This window comes from Sinocyclocheilus grahami, unplaced genomic scaffold, assembly GCF_001515645.1.
Source record: "Sinocyclocheilus grahami isolate Dianchi unplaced genomic scaffold, SAMN03320097.WGS_v1.1 scaffold3.1, whole genome shotgun sequence".
Lineage (NCBI taxonomy): Eukaryota > Metazoa > Chordata > Actinopteri > Cypriniformes > Cyprinidae > Sinocyclocheilus > Sinocyclocheilus grahami.
This window is the reverse complement of record NW_015505182.1, coordinates 5,220,449-5,234,681: the sequence shown is the minus strand read 5'-3', so window position 1 is coordinate 5,234,681 and position 14,233 is coordinate 5,220,449. Positions and strand designations below refer to the sequence as shown.

Genomic DNA, 14,233 nt, shown 5'->3' with positions numbered 1-14,233 from the left:
CTGTGGTTCTGGCATCCTTTTATCCATTCTTCCAGGCAGATTTGCTCCAGGCTGTTAGTAAGATGACACCTAAACAACCTCAACCTGTCAAACCTATTCTCAATTGCCAAGGCCATTACAGGACATTTTATGCTTTTGAGCGTTCATCTGGCCTTGCATCTGGAACCTTTGTTTTGGTAGCTAAATTTAATCCATTATATTTTAACAAATTTAAAAAAGTCTTTTGGTATTATGAATTTCCATATAAAAATGTGCTTTAAGTAAATATATTTTTGCCCTAAATACATTAATGATAATATTATTTTGACAGCTCAGTCTTTTCCCTCGCGTACATACTGGCTTCGCTGTGGTTCTGGCATCCTTTTATCCATTCTTCCAGGCAGATTTGCTCCAGGCTGTTAAAGTTAGTAAGATGACACCTAAACAACCTCAACCTGTCAAACCTATTCTCAATTGCCAAGGCCATTACAGGACATTTTATGCTTTTGAGCGTTCATCTGGCCTTGCATCTGGAACCTTTGTTTTGGTAAAAAAAACAGCTTTGTCGAAAGACTCATTTTTTTGCAGACCGAAACACGTAACTTTGCACAATTTTCCTGTATTTTGCATCAGCTATTCTTCCTTCGATTTTAACAGCATATACTTGGCCAATGCTAAATTTGTAGTATACATGTCACTTTAAAGCTAAACATGGTTCTCTGTTAGTCTCATCTGACTATGAAATCTTTTCCACATTCCCCCTATGAGCAACAGTGCCGTGTGTCAAGCCTTTTGGCAAACTCCAGAAGTGCTGCTACATGGTTCTTTTTGAACACTGTCCTCTTTTGTGTCACACTCCTGTATGGACCAGTGTTGTCCAGGGCTCTTGATATGTTGTCGGGTGCACCTTCAGCTCCAGAACTCTGCAGCCCCTTCAAAGTGTTTGTTTGCCTCTCTGTAGCTTCCATCACAAGTCTCCTGCTTGCTTGTGCAGAACATTTTGTGGAAGAACCGTGTCTAGACAGTGCTTGCCTGGTTTGATAACTTTAAAGCTAAACATGGTTCTCTGTTAGTCTCATCTGACTATGAAATCTTTTCCACATTCCCCCTATGAGCAACAGTGCCGTGTGTCAAGCCTTTTGGCAAACTCCAGAAGTGCTGCGACATGGTTCTTTTTGAACACTGTCCTCTTTTGTGTCACACTCCTGTATGGGCCAGTGTTGTCCAGGGCTCTTGATATGTTGTCGGGTGCACCTTCAGCTCCAGAACTCTGCAGCCCCTTCAAAGTGTTTGTTTGCCTCTCTGTAGCTTCCATCACAAGTCTCCTGCTTGCTTGTGCAGAACATTTTGTGGAAGAACCGTGTCTAGACAGTGCTTGCCTGGTTTGATGTAGCTTCCACCTCTTGAATCAACAATGCCCACTGGGACAACCAACCACTGGCATTATTTTCAATTGTTATGTATTCTTTTGACAATTTATGCATTTGTTTTACATATGCTCTTTAGTCATTATTTTCACCTGTATAATTTAATTCAAAGACTGAATAATGCTCCCATAACTGTGGGAGTTTTTGATCAAGAATTTGCGCAAGCGATTTTAATGATTCACAGGTAGAGACCAATTATAAAGCAATCTTGTCCTCATTAGAGCAATTGTATTTCATCTGTGTAACCGAAGAGCTTCTACAACCCAGGTACTGAATATTTATATAAATAGCATATTTCAGTTTTTATCTGTAATAATATTGTCTAGTGCCATGGTAAAATTATTTTAAATAACTTGAGTTTCAGTGCTTAGATTTGTTACTCTGTGTGCTTGTGCAAAATTGGCTCCAAGTGGGTGGTTGTTAGGGTGTTACTAGGTGGTTGCTTACTGGCATAAGTTAAAACAGCCCATTATTGAATCTCTTTGGTCCCTTTTTTTCAAAGCAAGTCTATTAGATACTAAAATTGACCAAGATGTTGACTTTATATATTGGCTGATGACAACACAACATTATCTGAAATAAATGGCTGATAGTAAAATTATACACTATTTTGTCAAGTAAAGTAAATTCAAAAACAAAAGTAATTTATAAATACTCTACACAATGATTAATGAATCAAGTTCCATTTCGCTGGAATGGTTTACAATCGCTTGCATGTGTAAACACGTACAATTGATAAACTTTCACTCTATTATGGTTCAATTTTGCAATGAATCCACGGATCACATACGTGCCTAACCGTGAGGCATGGTCTGTACGGATCACGGATCAACTATGATCCGTTCAACCACTAACCACAAGTGTGTGTCAAACTTTTCATTACTTGAAGGGACACACTTATAGTGTTGTAAAAAATGCAAGTGTTTACATAGCTTTATTTTATTTTAAATACTTTGCATTTTAAAATCAACTTCTAAATGTCTGTTCAGTATCCCCTATAACTTAATTTTTGGTGCTTCTAATTAAGTGATAAAAAGCAGTTGCAAATGTTGTACAAAATAAATGGCACCACTACTCATCTTTGCACCAATAAAATGTGCAACACTTTGTTCTTCTAAAAAAACATATAATATCTAATTAGTCTATTATATTAATATTTAACTTACATTGGAAGGGTTTCCGTGACCTTTTTAAGACCTGGGACAGTCTTGCACACTTACTTCCTGTCGAGCGCACGTGCTCTCCAGTGGCCAAGATCGCAAGTGTGGGTATTTAGACAAGGGGCATCTCAATGGATGTACAGCGCACTTGTATCTGATTTACCGCAAACTCTAGAGTGAAGGCACACGACCGCCGTCGCTTTGTCTCACACACGCAAAGAGAGTCTACCATGCAGAATTGACACATTACATGTAAATTATATTCTTTGTTGTATTTTCCTGTCAAAATAACGTGTTCCTTTGGAATTCTTCAGGTTTTAAGAACTTCCGTGTTCTCATTGGCTGGTGCTCACCTATTATCGTCCCTGTTTTGATTTCAGCAAATCAGTTCAAGCGAGCGTACACAACCTGATTTATATTCATGAATCCAGCAGCTCATTAATCCTTAATTAGTTTTATATTGTTCTTAGTAGTAGAATTCATAATATTATTATTATTATATTATTGCTAGTCCACCCCCCCCCCCCTTTTTTACAGAAACACTGAATGACCAACAATATCTTAAGCACCACCACCAGTCCTAAGTTCAGTTAAAATGACTAATTTATACATATATAAAATTTACTATTAAATCTTTTAAATCTTTTAATTTTAAAGATTAACCTTGAGTATTAAATGATAGCAAAAGTAATCTAAATGTCAAATTTAAATTTTTTTAAAAAATACGAAATTATATTGATTCTTAAATCCCAATAATTGATTAGTCTAGCTTGTTTTCAGTTAATGGACGTAACATTGAAGGGCACCTCCCATCCAATATATCGCAATACGCATTGCGCTTTGGTACTTATAACATGAAACAAAGTCTAAGATTAGCGCATGTGCACATGAACTGATCATCTCATCCACATTAATACCAATTTCAGCACAAAATAAACATGACTAACATTAGAAGGGAAATTAAAAGAAAGAGTACAACTTTACAATCTATATCCTCTCATGTAATCGCTCAATCTGTGTTTCAGCCGCACAAAGACGTCAATAACGGCTTAATATCTTAAGCACCACCACCAGTCCTAAGTTCAGTTAAAATTACTAATTTATACATATATAAAATTTACTATTAAACTATTTTTTTTAAAGATTAACCTTGAGTATTAAATGATAGCAGAAAAACATTTTCGGAGATCATAAACTTGTTAGTCAGCTAGAAAAATAAACTGTAGAGAGGGACATTTTACTAAATATATGCACCATATGCGACTAACGTTACTTGAAGATAAAAACTGCCGGAAAATAAAACTCAAGAGGAAGATCTTGAGAGTCTTGGAAAGGTGTTGTCTCAAACGAAGAAGAGTTTCTGAGCCCAGATTATTTCGGGGTAATCGCTTTTGAGAATTCCTATTCTGTGTGAACTGGCCAATACGTGAGGAACCATCTGGCAATTTAAACCCCCATTAAAAGTAAAGTCTCTGACCAGAACTGTAATTTATAGGCAAATGTCAAAAGGCTAAAAGGGTCTCTTAAGCCATAAACACCCCAAAGATCATGCATGATTCTACGCAGACGCTACAAATATATTCATTATAATTTTACTGTTCTTCAATGTTTAATTTATATATTTTTTTATGACAGCCACCATTTAAATGTTTACATAAAAAAACTAATTGAAGTAGAAACATTATGTAATTGTAATTTTCATTATAAAAACTTAATTAAGTGTAATTTAAACAGTTTTATAGCCTTAAAAAATCAGTCAGTTTTAACCTTCAATATAATAGTAATGTAGTACCAACTGACTCTCTTGTATGTTTTACAGCATTAGTGAAGAGAATTTTCTTCCTTGAGAAAATTTGGTATTTGACCTGTAATTTATAGGCAAATGTCAAAAGGCTAAAAGGGTCTCTTAAGCCATAAACACCCCAAAGATCATGCATGATTCTACGCAGACGCTACAAATATATTCATTATAATTTTACTGTTCTTCAATGTTTAATTTATATATTTTTTTATGACAGCCACCATTTAAATGTTTACATAAAAAAACTAATTGAAGTAGAAACATTATGTAATTGTAATTTTCATTATAAAAACTTAATTAAGTGTAATTTAAACAGTTTTATAGCCTTAAAAAATCAGTCAGTTTTAACCTTCAATATAATAGTAATGTAGTACCAACTGACTCTCTTGTATGTTTTACAGCATTAGTGAAGAGAATTTTCTTCCTTGAGAAAATTTGGCATTTGACCTGATATATATATCCAAAATAATCGATATTGAAGCTAATGGAATCGAGAATCGAATCGAATCACAAGCTTGTGAATGAGAATTTAATCGAATCGTGAAATTTGTGTAAAAACCCAGCCCTAATACAAACATTACAGATAATTGAAAAATCTGTAATATCAGCCAAAAACAGATAATCACCAATCACTTAGAATAGTACTTGCACACCTCAGCAAGCTGCATGACTGGCATCATAATTTGTTTTTGGAGGGAGCAAAGAGTCAAAATCACATGTTCATGAAAACAAGGCAACATATACAGTACATTCAAAAACAAAAACTAGGCCATCCTCCATGTCTCCGCTGATAGCGGGCAGTGTGTGAATGAGTGGTGAGCAAATTATTATTATTATTTTTTTTACTGCCAAGCGCCAGGCCAAGAGCGAGTGGCTGGCACTGAACCTGACCACGAGAAAATGAGGCGTGAATGTCAATCACTTATCTCAGTGTTCCAACACCATACTCTTCACCCTCAGGACCCTGGACTGCTGCAGCTGTCACGGCAATGCTTTGGAAACCAGAGCTCTCAGATGGACAGACAGACAGGCACTAACGGACAGGTGTGAAAAGACAAAGGTGCACCAGCAGGTAACTCGGAACTACAGAAAAGTCAGTCAATAAGAGAACAGGAAGAAAGCAAGAGAGGAATACTTAAGGCTGAGAGGAGAGAAATAATGACTACTAACATGCTATTGAGTGGGGGCTTGAGGAAAGAGATGTAATCATGGAAAAGCATATGAATGTCCGACTGCATTTGTGTGTGTGCGTGTGTGTGTAAAAGGCTCTTCGCTACACCCACATGCACACCTACTGTTCAATCAGACCTGACTAATTACATGCAGCCTTGAACCAACACAATTTACAAGTAAGGGTCATGCTTAGAATATTTACTTCTTTCCGAGTAAAACAGAGAGAGGAGAGATAATGCGAGTCAAAGGAAATGAGAGTAAATATGGACTGGGATGAATGATATTAGCATGCACACAGTTTTGCATTTGGCTGCTTTTCTTCTTTTTTCAGAAGATGAGACTAGGTAGTCAGGATGCAGGAAGGATGGCTAGACGGACAGAGAGGGTGTGATTTAAGGGAAATGGAGAAAGGGAGAGTGAACCCAAAAGAGTGATAAGTGATAGGAGGTAGCCTGCTGGGTCTCTGATGGAGGAGAGAGGGATGGAGGGTGGCTTTAATAAAGAGCTGAGTTAAGAAAAGAGAGGAGGTGTGAGAGGGAAGGATATGGTGTGATTTAGCGGGTCCCCGGTGCATCTACCAATCCAGAAAACGTGAAAAAGAATAACCCAGTAAATTTTGGTAAGCCTTTCTCTGCAAGCTTGTGAAAAAATGAGCTGATCAGATTTCACTCCCCTGTGACACAGAAAGCGGATCTTATAATATTACCGCCCCTTAATCTACATGTTTCCACCCACATCCACGCCATTGTGCTTTTGAAATCGAAAACGGTGTACCAAACAGAGCCAAACAGATGATTTTTGACAGAGTATCTGAGGAACGAGCTGTAAAGGCACAGCCCTATTCTGGAAAAGGGGACAGGGATCAGCAGCTCATTTGAATTTAAAGAGACATGCAGGAAAACAGCGCGTTTCTGCTTCCACTCAAAATAGGCATTTTTAAAATGATATAACAAAAATTACCTGTGGTGCATTTTGAACTGAAACTTCATAGACACATTCTGGGGACAACTGAGATTTATATTACATCTTGTAAAAAGGGGCATAATAGATGCCCTTTAATGTAAATCTGAGTTTGTGTCAGCTTTAGCATTGCGTTAGGTAGCTCCGCTCACTGAGAAATCTCACTGGTCCAAAATCTTGCTCATATAGCTTTATAATAAAGGCTGTAACGGTCGAGCAGTGTTTTTTTCATTCGGTGTGTGGAGACAAATTACTTGTAGCCGAGTGAAATTCTTCGAAGGCCTGTTCAATTCTAGTCCCTTGTGAGGCTTGATTTCTTTTTAAATCTTTTATTAAGCATTCATCGCATCGGTCTGTTTAAGTACATACTCCTTTTCCATAGGCTGTAGGGTTCAGAGTCGGTTTCATCAGCTCGTTTCTGAGCTCCAGGGAGCTTGGAGCCCCCCTGTGGCTTCCTCCTGGAGGAAAGCTGATATCTGGGACAGAGTAGCCGGAACGCTGGGCTTTTACAGCACTTGGTGGAATTAGGAAGCACACAGGCGACTGTATTTGCTCCGTGGCTATGGATATGTGGCCTAATTCTGTTAGATGCCTGGTCTGTTGCTTTCAACAAGCACAGAGACCCTCCCCTCTCTCTGAAAACATGTTCATGTAGTAGTTCCCTCTACTCCTCCGGTCTGGTCTTGAATCATCACTCTCTCAGTGTGCTCCAAAACATTTCAGAGGAAACTAGTGCACAGCTTCCTCTCCTGCTAACAGTGCCAAACCAATTTATTATATTTTTTCTCTCTGTTTCACATCCTACCACCCACCAAAGAGCGGCCCGCTTACACCAACCCTAACACGTACAGAGCGTCGCCTCTCTCACCGGGCCGGTTCAGATTGCCACGGTGCTTTAATTGACAGTCTCCGTGGAGACGAACAGGAGAAGTGGCAACGGTAACCTGGAAACACAAAAGAGCCTATTGGTGCTGTCTGACTTCAGACGGGAGACAGACATCATCAAAAACTGAGAGTGAGAGATGAAGAGAGAGAGGGAGAATTGTTATTATTTTTGAATAAAAACCAGCCGCTTGTTCTTTTTTCCAAAGCAGTGCACACACTGCGCTTAGTGCAGCCCTGTGTGTTAAAGAACTGCATGCACACACTCGCTGCCACACGCATGTCACATCAGAGATCTGAGCGCAGGAAAGAAAAGAGAGATAAAGAGGAACATGATTAGAGACTAATTGGTGTGAAAGAGATTTGTGATAGAAAGCAGACGGGGGGGGGGGGAAGCAGAGGATGGTCTCTCTTTGAAGGCGACATTCTCTGAGAAGCTCTTTGATGTTGCCCCTCTGTCTGCATCTCCTGCTGCACCTGAGCCAGGATGAGTGCTAGAAAACAGTATTTTCCTTGCCACTTAAGGCTGCACAATTAATAGAAAAATAACTGCAGCAATTAACTAATTGGAAATAGTGTTCATTAAAACATTTTTAGAACAACTCTTAAATATTCTATTTGCAACACCACTTATACTATATACACACAAACATAATTAATATTACATAGAACAATAAAATCTAATCTTTTATAACTATAAAAGTAACAAAATAAGATATACACTACTGCTCTCTCTCTCTCTCTCTATATATATATATATATACATATATACACATGTATATACAGTGCGTGCGTCGATATTCTGATCATATTTTTTTCCAAGCACATTTTACCAATTCCAAACCACATCAATATTAAATTAAAACATTTTTAGAACAACTCTTAAATATTCTATTTGCAACACCACTTATACTATATACACACAAACATAATTAATATTACATAGAACAATAAAATCTAATCTTTTATAACTATAAAAGTAACAAAATAAGATATACACTACTGCTCTCTCTCTCTCTCTCTATATATATATATATATACATATATACACATGTATATACAGTGCGTGCGTCGATATTCTGATCATATTTTTTTCCAAGCACATTTTACCAATTCCAAACCACATCAATATTAATATTAACCATTTATAAGTGATATATAATTGTCCATGAAGGCTGGAAGTGAAAAACTCCTTATATTCAGGTGTGCAGAATTATTAGCCAGGTTTTCTTTTACAGATAAAATGAGCCAAAAAAAGAGATTAACCTTAAGGCTTGTTCACACCGGGATGAATATCGCGCGCGATTATCGCCGACGTTTAACGCCTGTGACTAAACAAAGAGCGCCAATGTGAGTGTGCACAACGACGTGCAAAACGCAAGGTGTAAAAGCGTCATTTAAAAAAAAAAAACGCCTCGGGTTCCTTTTTTTGGTTTGACGCGCCGCGTTAAAAACTGGCCGACCATTGAGATTGGCGCTTTTGTTCACGTGCCTGGAGCTGCTGAAGTTACAGTAAAATACGACTTGGTGGCGCTCAAGCACAAAACGGTCTTGCCGAGCACACATTGATACCTAACGACAAAGAGGAAGTAAGTAGACCAAGAAGTAGAGGCAAGATGAATTTAGAGCTGCTGGTCTCATTGGTGTCTGAACAAAAAGGGCTTTATGACAAACGCGACAGTGACTACAAAAATCTCGATAAGAGGGAGTTGTTATGGAGAGGAATTGCAGATCAAATAGGATTCGATGTGTACTGGGGTATTTCTGTTTTTCATTAAGCGCCATCTAATGTCAGGGAGTGAATTTGCACGTTCACTCGGCTCACCGTCTGCAAAAATCGCTTGGATATGAACACAAAAGACGCGTTGAAAAACATTGGCGATAAGCGCGCGTGATAATCGCCCCGGTGTGTACAAGGCTTTAGACTAAAAAGTAAAAAATGATAAAATCCCCATGAGAAATAATCAAAACTAATGCAATACAGAAACTGCAAAGTTAAGACATGACCATTGAACAGCAAAATGCTCAGTGTGTCAGCAGGGTGAGAGAATTTTTTTTAATAGGCTTTATGGACAGATAAGTTGAAAGTGACTCTTGAAGCACAAGCACCACATCCTCTTGTACCACTGTTTGAAGAATTTTTCTTCCAGAATCTGGCAGTACGTTTTGGGAGATCATTTTTAGTCCATCTCCTATCCTTAAAAGTCTGTCTTGCAGAGACTGACTAAAAATGTGCTCCTAAAACTTGCTGCCAGAATCTGGAAGATAAATTCAAACAGTGGTACAAGAGGATGTGGTGTTGGTCTTTCTTTCTTTTTTTTTGGCTCATTTTATCTGTAAAAGAAAACCTGCCTAATATTTCTGCACACCTGCATATAAGGAGTTTTTCACTTCCAGCCTTCATGGACAATTATATATCACTTATAAATGGTTAAATACAAAATTAATAGTTATTAAGATTGAAAAACATTATTTCAAATTATAATAATATTTAACAAAATTACTGTTTTTACTGTATCTTTTAACAAATAAGTGCAGCTTTGGTGAGCATAATGGACAATTTTAACGATGTCCTTGCTACATTTTTGGGCCTTGAATATATCAGTTGTGTTGCGGTCTATTTTTTGGCTCATTTTATCTGTAAAAGAAAACCTGCCTAATATTTCTGCACACCTGCATATAAGGAGTTTTTCACTTCCAGCCTTCATGGACAATTATATATCACTTATAAATGGTTAAATACAAAATTAATAGTAGTTATTAAGATTGAAAAACATTATTTCAAATTATAATAATATTTAACAAAATTACTGTTTTTACTGTATCTTTTAACAAATAAGTGCAGCTTTGGTGAGCATAATGGACAATTTTAACGATGTCCTTGCTACATTTTTGGGCCTTGAACATATCAGTTGTGTTGCGGTCTATCAGGGTCAGAAAGCTCTCGGATTTCATAAAAAATATCTTAATTTGTGTTCCAAAAATGAACGAAGGTCTTGCGGAGTTGGAACGACATGAGGATGAGTAATTAATGACAGAATTTTCATTTTTGGATGAACTATCACTTTAAAAGTGAAAAAAAAAACACCCATGTACTGTACAGTGTAAAGAGTTTTGTTTATAATGGGAGTTTGCACTGAGCTGCAAAACACAGTTTTGTGATGGACAATTATATATCACTTATAAATGGTTAAATACAAAATTAATAGTAGTTATTAAGATTGAAAAACATTATTTCAAATTATAATAATATTTAACAAAATTACTGTTTTTACTGTATCTTTTAACAAATAAGTGCAGCTTTGGTGAGCATAATGGACAATTTTAACGATGTCCTTGCTACATTTTTGGGCCTTGAACATATCAGTTGTGTTGCGGTCTATCAGGGTCAGAAAGCTCTCGGATTTCATAAAAAATATCTTAATTTGTGTTCCAAAAATGAACGAAGGTCTTGCGGAGCTGGAACGACATGAGGGTGAGTAATTAATGACAGAATTTTCATTTTTGGATGAACTATCACTTTAAAAGTGAAAAAAAAAAACACCCATGTACTGTACAGTGTAAAGAGTTTTGTTTATAATGGGAGTTTGCACTGAGCTGCAAAACACAGTTTTGTGAAACTGTCTAAACATGCAATCAGTAACAACTTCAGTGATTATAAGGTGTTCAGTGGCAGACTCCAGTATTGTCATGTTACTCACTTTGTGTAATTTAGTCTAGAACCTAATAACAGCTGTGTTTTTCATGCTGCTAAGAGAGCCAATATAAACTCAACCACTCAGGCACTAAACAGTGAGTTCATGAATACACACACGCTAACTAGACTGAAGGGCAAATGAGATCGGAATAACGTATGCTATAAAATGAGTGAGATGGGAAAAATGACAGGACTGCTAGGTGTGTGCATTTTATGTTTTCTGCACACGTTGCACTGACGAGAAAGGCCAGACTCAGAGTCTCGGAGTAAGTGTGATGGCGTTTACGACAACAGGGCCGCAATAACAAAACACTGCAAGGAAAACGGCACACTTATGCAATTACATGTGGCAGGTAGCAGTTAGCCGTCTGATTGGCTGCCTGATCAAAAACACTGACTATTGCAGAAAGAGGAGCTTCCCTGCTTCAAGTAAAAAAGTCTGTACTTCTTTGGCTCCGGTCTATCCCGTGCTAATTTTAATGATAACACCGATTAGCATGCGCTGGGGAGCTGCAGGGCAAGAGTGGCTGCTCTGAGGCTCGGCATCTGTGGACAAGAGAGAGCAATCACACTGGTTGACTGGACAGGATGCAGTATTAGCTGAAGAGACACCTGAGGCCTCCTGAAAGAGCCACGTTTATACACACTCAGACCAGCTGGGAGGCTGCCAGAGCCTGCTCAACACACATACACTAACTCACTCATTTACACGCTCTCCACCTCATGTATCTCTCTCTTTTTCTGTCTGAATCAGCACACACTCCTCCACCTGTGGCTCAGCCACTCATCCTGGAGCGCAAGCGGAAAGACGGAGAGAGAGAAAGAGACAGAGATAGAGAGAAAGATTGGTCTGAAACTATAAGAGCCTGCATACTCTGGCGTGAAGGAGTCAGTCCTTGTAGGAGGACACTGCTGGTGTTTGATTGATGATGAAAGGATGAGAAAAGAGATAGAGAGAGTGGCCACAAATAGGGGAGGAAGTACCCACATGACACTTTAGAAATGAGGCTGGGAAATATAGCTTAAAAAAAACCCTCAATATCTTAATATATTTTCAGTTTTTTTGACAATAACCAAAGTCTTGAAATGCAAATTGTGATTTTTAATTTCCCATTATTACCACAAAATAGCCATTGTCCAAAACTTATTCAAAATGTACAGAAACTTACAAATATGCAAGATTTTCAACTAAAAAGAAGAAAAATGGCAAATAATATTTTAAAATACAGCAACAAAGTTTGGGATTGGGGTTAGATTTGGGATAAGATTTTTTTTTTAGTATTTTTGAAAAGTCTTTCATAATTACCAAAATCATTTTATAATCACCTTTGTTTTTATCAATCAATCAATTAATAAATTAAATAAAAACAATTAAAACAAACAGTAAAAACAGTAATGTTTTGAACTATTGCAATTTTAAAAAAAGTTTTCTATTTGAATATATTTTAAAATGTAATGTATTCCTGTGATAAAGCTGAATTTTCAGTATCATTACTCCAGTCTGCAGTCTTCAGAAATCATTGTTATGCTGAGCAACATTATTATTAGTAGTAGTATTAAACTTGCTATATTGTTATTAAATTAAACAGTTGTGCTGCCTAATTATTTAGTTTTTTATTATGTTTAAAAGGATTTTTTTAGGTCTATAATTGGCCTCGTAGTAATGCTGAAATAATTGGGTTGGTATGGTCTTTCCTAACGCTGAAGTGTAATCTGCTATTGGGAAAAATTTATTATTAGTAGTAGTATTAAACTTGCTATATTGTTATTAAATTAAACAGTTGTGCTGCCTAATTATTTAGTTTTTTTATTATGTTTAAAAGGATTTTTTTAGGTCTATAATTGGCCTCGTAGTAATGCTGAAATAATTGGGTTGGTATGGTCTTTCCTAACGCTGAAGTGTAATCTGCTATTGGGAAAAATAAAAAAACAAAAAAGATCTGACGGACAGCAAGAAAGCCGGAATGAGTAATATGCACATAAACAAGAACTCATCTCTGCAAAAGTTATGATTTCCACTCTAGAACGAACCAGATTTTTTATTAAAACTTTAAAGCTAAGTTTACAATTAAAGAGAGGGATCTCAAACAAAGCAAAATAAAGAAATACAATGCAAACTTTTGATGCACTGGGTAACTGAATGAATCCAAGCAGAGAAGAAACCTTCTTCAGTTCAGATAGACTCATGCTCAGAGATTAATAACATTACAATGGAAAGACTGTTCAATAGAGAGAATAAGACAAAAATAAAGGATATAATCAGAGAGGCAAGTGACTTAAGCAGAGGGCTGAAACTCTGTCTCTGACTTGAATGACATTCATCCAAAATGTATAAATAAGTCAGACACTGACTGCCTGGACAGTGTGTAGTGCCCCCTGTTGAGCAAAGACAGCAGTGACATGGCGTCAGTAAACCCTTATAGAAGAGCTGAAACAGAAGCACTTTGGTTCTGAATGACTGTCATGAGACATCTAATGAAATCTAAATTAACCTAAAAAGGTTTATTAGAGACCTGCTCTAGAGACTTAAACACTGAGATTTGTTTTAAATGAAAGTAAAGGACAGCAGTCCTTCAAGAGAGTCAAACAAGAAAAAAAGAGAGAAACTGAATTAAACAAAACCAAGGAGAATCACATGAGCTTCAGTGGCAGTCCTTTAAAAAACCTTGACTTATTCAATAACTTATTCAAATAACTCTACTGAGGATTATGCTTTTAAACATACAAAAAATCAGTTATCTCCCACCATCACACAAACATGTAAAATGCAACTCCTAATATTCATACTCCAGTTCTTAGCTTACCCTCATAGCACTTTCACATGACTCACGTCAACGTTCCTCAACGGACTGAATTCTATGGAGCAAAGCGTCAATCTACAGCACTCAAGTGCTGTTTACAGTTAAAACAATTCCAGCTTTGACCTACTGACCTTTCGAGGTACAGGCCTTACTTTTCTGATCGTGAGATTTGCTGGTTTAATTTTGAGGGTATTATTGACATTTTAAAGCCAACAGTCAATACATATATTGGCTGATCTTAGATGTCAATCTGTTAGTGTCACTTTAAAATGTTCACATTAAAAGTCTCCAGAATTACTTGTACTTTTTTTATAAAAAAAACAAAACATAAAATAAAAAATTATATTTTATAT

At 36.9% G+C, this 14,233-nt stretch overlaps 1 protein-coding gene across 1 annotated transcript in view; it reads right to left on the bottom strand.

The window, feature by feature from the left end:
* The window catches only part of LOC107581615 (protein diaphanous homolog 3-like), a 344,565-nt gene that overhangs the window by 69,358 nt on the left and 260,974 nt on the right, over positions 1 to 14,233 (bottom strand). The gene's annotated exons all lie outside the window — the stretch shown is intronic.